This window comes from Artibeus jamaicensis, unplaced genomic scaffold (assembly GCF_021234435.1).
Source record: "Artibeus jamaicensis isolate MK-2021 breed Jamaican fruit bat unplaced genomic scaffold, CSHL_Jam_final scaffold_1964, whole genome shotgun sequence".
Classification (NCBI taxonomy): domain Eukaryota; kingdom Metazoa; phylum Chordata; class Mammalia; order Chiroptera; family Phyllostomidae; genus Artibeus; species Artibeus jamaicensis.
The window spans coordinates 1,471,536-1,477,535 of NW_026522030.1; positions in this window are offsets into that span (position 1 = coordinate 1,471,536).

The window sequence follows — 6,000 nt, forward strand, 5'->3', positions numbered from 1 at the left end:
CGTCCATCAGCAAGGACAAGGGGAACTGTTCGGGATGATTTGCTTCCTTAGCTGGTCCCCAGGAGAGGGACCAGGCCAGGCTGGGCAGCGGGGGGGGGGGGGGCGCACGGGAAGGCTCGGAGGAGACTAGCAGAGGCTTTCAAACAGGGGTGGACAGGGTTGGGGCTGGAGAGCTCAGTGACAGGGGAAGCGGGACGGGGCCTGCAGCACCTGCGGATGCTGCAGCTGTGGACTCGGACCGGAGCTCCCCGCAGTCAGCACTGCAGCCCGGGGTGGCCCGAGTGTGGGCAGCAGACTGGGACTGAGAGCTGAGGAACCTGTTTGCTTCATCCACCCAGCGGGCACACGTGGCTTCTTTGTCAGACTCGAGCCGGTTCGAGCAGAGCAAGAGTGTCCTCGTTCACGCTGCATACTTTACTGATGATTAGGCTGTTAAATAATGACCTATATGAGGGTGTTTTATTAACAACGACAGCCATCATTTATGAGCACCTATTATGTACCAGGCACTTGACATCCACAATCTCGTTCAGTCCTCCCAAAACTCCGACAAGGTGGCTGCTGAGATGATCCCCATTTTACGGATGAGAACACTGAGGCTAAGAGAGCTTAACTTGCCTAGAGTCCTAGGGAACGACAGGGCTACTGTCTCCCCATCTCTAAACTGTCACTTTCCGCTACATCCTCCTGCCCCTCATTTCCTGAACACCTGTGCTGCGGAAGGCCCTGGGGGACCGCAAGATGAATCATTCAGGTAGTCACTCACTCACTCAACAAACTTGGCGAGCACTTGCTGTTTTGTATGGGCCTATTTATTTATAGCTGCCTTATTTCAGAAAGCACTTTACATGCTGCTTTACGTGGTATACAGGAGGATGTAAATGGGAAAGCTCGGTCTGTGAGGGGGACACATGGAAAACAGAAACTGGAAAGGTCCGAAGAAACCGGGAGCGAGCCAGGTATGGGAAGAACAGGCCTCGAGGTCCTATGTGCCGCGCAGACAGGCCACAGATTGTCTTCTGAGCCTTCTAGCAGGCAAAGCCCAATCCCTACTGTGCAGAGGCCAAAAGACACGAACCAACCAGTTGCCGAGGGGAAACATGACTCTCCCAGGCTCTGAGACCAGAGAGGCCTCTTCCCCGGGGAGCTGGCACGAAGAGCTGGCACTGTGCACCGTACGGAGCAGTGTCCCCAGACAGCGTACGGACGGGCCGAACAGCGCCAGTCTCGGGCTGCTTCCTGCACTCCCGGGCATGCAGCCCGAGCCCCAAAGCTGGGGGGCGAGCCTGCTGCTCTCCAGCTCACTCCGCGTCTGTTTGGCCTGAAAAGTGTACTTAAGTTGTTTGAATTTGTTGTCCACCTTAAACAGATTTCACATAAAAATCTAGATTTTGGTGGGTATTTTTTAAAAAATGGATCGGACAACATGAGGCCCCAAGAACAAAGACTGGCCATCGCTGAGTAGTTTTCCAGCCCTTCCATGGTTCCCCAAAGGCCCTGGTTGTCTTTCAGGTCCCTCCCTGGCTTTGCCAGTCACCGGGAGCTTGCAGCCCCGGTTTAGGAGGTTTTGAGGTGTGGCATGACTGTGCACCAGAGGCACCCAGTAACTTGTGTATAGTGTGGAGTCCCAGGCCCTGCTCCTGGATTTGGGGTCGGGCTCAGACGGGCACCCCTGTAACAGGTGATGTCACCCAGGTGGTCTCTCCTAACAGGGTGGGCTGTGGTGACTATAGCTACTCAGCCCTGCCGCTCCAGATACATGGGTGAACAGTGTTTCTTTCAAAACAATTTTTTGGCAAGAACAGTGAGGTTGTGAGTTCAAGGCCACCCGCCCCAGCAGGGGCCGGGCAGGGGGGCGCAGTCCCTCGGACTTGCAGGGGAAGTCCTGAGTCACATGCCGTAATTACAGACCCACCTGGGGAACTCTTGAACCAGTGCTCCCCCACCCCACGCCAGACCAATCAAATCAAAATCCCTGAGGATGAAAACACACGCATCAGCATTTTAACTCTCCTCAGATGACCCAAGGATGCTGCTGCCAGGTGTGAGGACAGGGCTGAAAAAGGAGCAAGCCCCTGCAGCTATGCAGATGAGCACAGCTACCCCGAGAGGAGGGGCTGGTGGCAGTGAGGAAGTGGATTGTCAGAATGCCACAAGTACTCCGGGGACCCAAGCAGGGGCATCTCACCCAACCTGGGGACTCTAACTCTCCACCCCACTATCCTCAGGAAGAGAGGCCTGGGCTGAGTTTAGCGAATAAATACCATGTAGCCACATAAAGAAGGAAAGCCAGCCAAGGCAAGGGTACAGTCCAAAGCTCTGAGGCCCCCACGGAGGGGGAGGAGGTAGACAGAAGGTTCTGGCACAGTTGGCTCAAAGGTGGAAGTGGGGAGCATGAGAAGAGGCCACAGAGGAGGGAAGTGGCCAAATCACAAAAGGCCTTGCATGCCAAGCTAACCCTGAACTTGACCCCAAAGCTAGAAGAAACATCTAAAGGTTTTTAAGTCATGAAAGAACAAACCCCTAGTGGCCTGGGCTTATCAAGGAGGGCTTCCTGGAGGAGGACAGACTTGAGCCAAGGGAGGAGTAGGATTTGGAAAGCTGGCAGGGAGGGAGAGGTGTGGGTATTCTAATTAGCTGCTGCAATTAAAACTCTTGAAAACCCTTCCCTCCCCTGTACCTTTTGAAACCGTTTGAATCACAGACTGACTGTGTTAAAGATACGTTTGTCTGTTATTTGAAAGCTGTGGTTTCTCTTTAACAGACTCTGGGCCCCGTCCTTTGACTAGGAACCAGGAAGGAATGAAGAACACATCCTCTTGCCCGGAGGGCTAATTATTGAAATACCGTCTGCCTCACCAGGGCATATGGCGTCACCGCCTCTGCCCTCCAAGAACTCGGAACTTCTCACTGGTCAGGGTTTTCAGTACAGTTTTATGGGCTGCCCCAAAGCCAAATGGGAGCTTTTTTTCCATAAATTCTCCCTGAGACAAGTAGCTAGGTTTCACATATTAAAGTGAAAACGTCAAAAGGGTTGTTAAAAAGGGGGGGGAGGTACAGGCTCATGTGTGAGGCCTTGTTTCAGGAAACTCACATTAGAGTTCAACAATATTTGCCTGGTGGTGTTTTTCCCCCTGCAAAGCTGACAGTCAGGTTTTAAGGATGATGATGATTATTCCATCAGTTGTCCATCCATTTACTCAACAAACACTCCCTGGGCGCTTCCCGGGAACCAGGCCTTCAGCTGCGCTCCAGGCGAGACGATGCCTCAGCGGTGGGTGCTCAGTCCACAGGGCCTCTCGGAGCAAAATACCTCACGGTTCACAAGGCTGCCACGTGCGAAGTTGTGCGCTGTGTATAGTTTTATCCCCGTTTTTCAGAATGAGAAACTGAGGCTCTTGCTTCAGAGTCATGATGCTAGTAAGTGGTGGAACTTGACATTGGATCACCCAAGTTCAAACCCTAAATTCTGCCCACTCTACCTTGCTCTGTTTTAAGCAATACCATCTAACCGTCATTGGCTTAGGCTGGAGCAAAACTCCAAGAGGTTGAGCTGTCACTCGTAATCTGTTTGGTATCCACCAGAACCCTGGTTTCCTTTTGGGGGGAAATTCCCCAGTGTGAGGAAGGGGAAAACTAGCCTCTGCTTCCCGTGGCTGCCATCACTATCAAAGCCCAGTGAAGTGAAATTCTTCCCCGGCATCTCCTCCTGCCTGGACAGTGGACCAGTGGCACATAATGTCTCCCAATCAGATATTCATTCCTGGGGCTGCCTCTTGAGTGAGTGGTGGGGGGACCCTGCCAGGTCAAAGTCACTCTCGGCAAAGGACCCTGGATCAGGCCGTGCCTGCAGCACTCTCCTGGCTAGTATTCCTGCGCTCTCTGGGCTCTGCCCTTTGTCCAAGCCTGCTCCAGCCACCTGTCGATTCTGTGAGCCCTCACCATCTTCCAGTATGTCCCTTTTTGCTTGAGATGACCAGAGATGGTTATGGTTACTTCTCACCAAGACCCTTGACGGATACAAAGCCGTAGGCCCCCATCCTATTTACACAGCTAGCCTCCCGAGGTGCTGTGGGCACCGACCCAGAAGATGCTGGCCTAGAAAACCATTTTCGAATGCTGACAAAATGCCGGCACAGTCTCTCTTGCCAAGGCCTAGGAGCTATAGCGGAGAGACCCAGCTGTCCAGGCCGCCGTCTGTACCCTGCAAAGCCCGGCGTCTCCCTGCTGGGCCCCAGACCTCAGCTCTTCAGGCCGCCACCAAGCTTACTTTTCTTCAATCCACCTGCACCTGTGTCCTGCTGGCCTCTTTGGGGTCCTGAGCAGAGAGAACCAGCAAAACTCAAGGGTGCAGCCTGCCACAGGAGGGGCGAGCTGGGGTGTGCACATGGGCAGAGGGGCAGGAGGGCCGGGAATGAGGGGACCTGCACATGTGTCATTAGGTGCTCGGGAGACGGGCTGTCAAAGGCCCGGTCAGTGACCTGTTGCCAAGGACTGTGCAACAGGTTCCTCAGTCAGGGTTCCCCAGGAAAACAGAACTAATTGGATACATATCTTTATTTTGCTTTTAAGACATTGGCCCGTGGGACTGTGGGACTGCCAAGTCTGCCACCTGCACAGCAGGCTGGCGAGCTGGAAGCTCGGGCTGAGTGAACCCTGGAGTGCAGAGGCAGCACCTGTTCTCTGGGAAACCTCAGTGTGTGCTGTCGAGGCTCTAACCGACAGGGTGAGGCCCACCCACACTATCAACGGTGATCTTTACTTAAATCCGCAAACTATCGGTGCTCACCACATCTCAGAGCCACACCTAGATTAGTATCTGATTAAATAGCTGGGTGTGCCCTGGCTGGTGTGGCTCCGTGGACTGAGTGCTGGCTTGCCAACCCAAAACTCTGCTGGTTCCATTCCCGGTCAGGGCACATGCCTGGGTTGCAAGCCAGGCCCCCAGCTGGGGTTGCGTGAGAGGCGACTATCGATATATCTCTGGCACACATTGATGTTTCTCTCCCTCTCTTTCTCCCTTCCCTCCTTTCTAAAAACAAAAATAAAATAAAATCTTAATAGCCGAGCCAAGTGGACACAAAATGAGCCATCGCAGAAAGGTCCTCCCCCTGTGACTGACTGGCAGAGCGGGGTGACTGCAGGCAGCAGGGACCAGCGAGTGGAGTGGGAAACACTTGAGCTGACGCTGGGTCATTTCCTGGCTGCAGAACGGGACCTGCACCTCAGCACACCCAGGGCGGTTGCCCAAGCTGGGTTGCTGTGGAGGTGTGTGAATAGAGCACTCGTTGTCTGAGCCTGGCTCTTCTCTGCTCTCCCTGAGACCCGCACAGACCAACCCCTGCCGCAGAGGCCTGTCCCCGGCCCCCCTCTCGCATTGCTCTCCCCCTGCTTTTTGTCCGGCTGCCTCAGCATTTCTCTGTTTTGGCTGGTTGTCCATACATACTATGCCTGCTGTCCCCACCGACCCTACGTAAGTCCCAGAGCCTCCTTCCTGAATGTCAGCTGCTCTGGATTCCCGCCTCCCCTTCTCTTCTAGATCCTGAGACACATCGGCCACCACATGTACCCTGGGCCTGTCTCAGCCTCACAGGTGGGATCAGCCCCAGTGGTCTGAACCGCATCTGGAATGAAGAGCTCGCAGCCCAGCACGCTCCGACACAGGGCATCTCCCACGCAAGCTGGGCTACCTCCACGCAGCTCTGGCCTGGAAGCATATGGGACCTTGAACATGATCTTGGAAGAAGCAGCCTAAGAAGCAGATCTGAGTGGTCCCATCTAAGCCTCTCGGAGCTATTTCCCCAGTTTAGGCCCAGTGACTGGGGAGCAGAACAGACCATAGAGAGTCTCTCTCAGAGCAGCAAGAGACCACAAAGTTATCTTAAATAGCCATGGAATTCCGGTGGCAGGTTCACAGCCTCTCCAGGCAGAAAGAGGGCCTGAAGGTCACTCAGACACTCCCCCGCTCAGGCACAAACTCCTTCTGAAATTTGTGAGAAT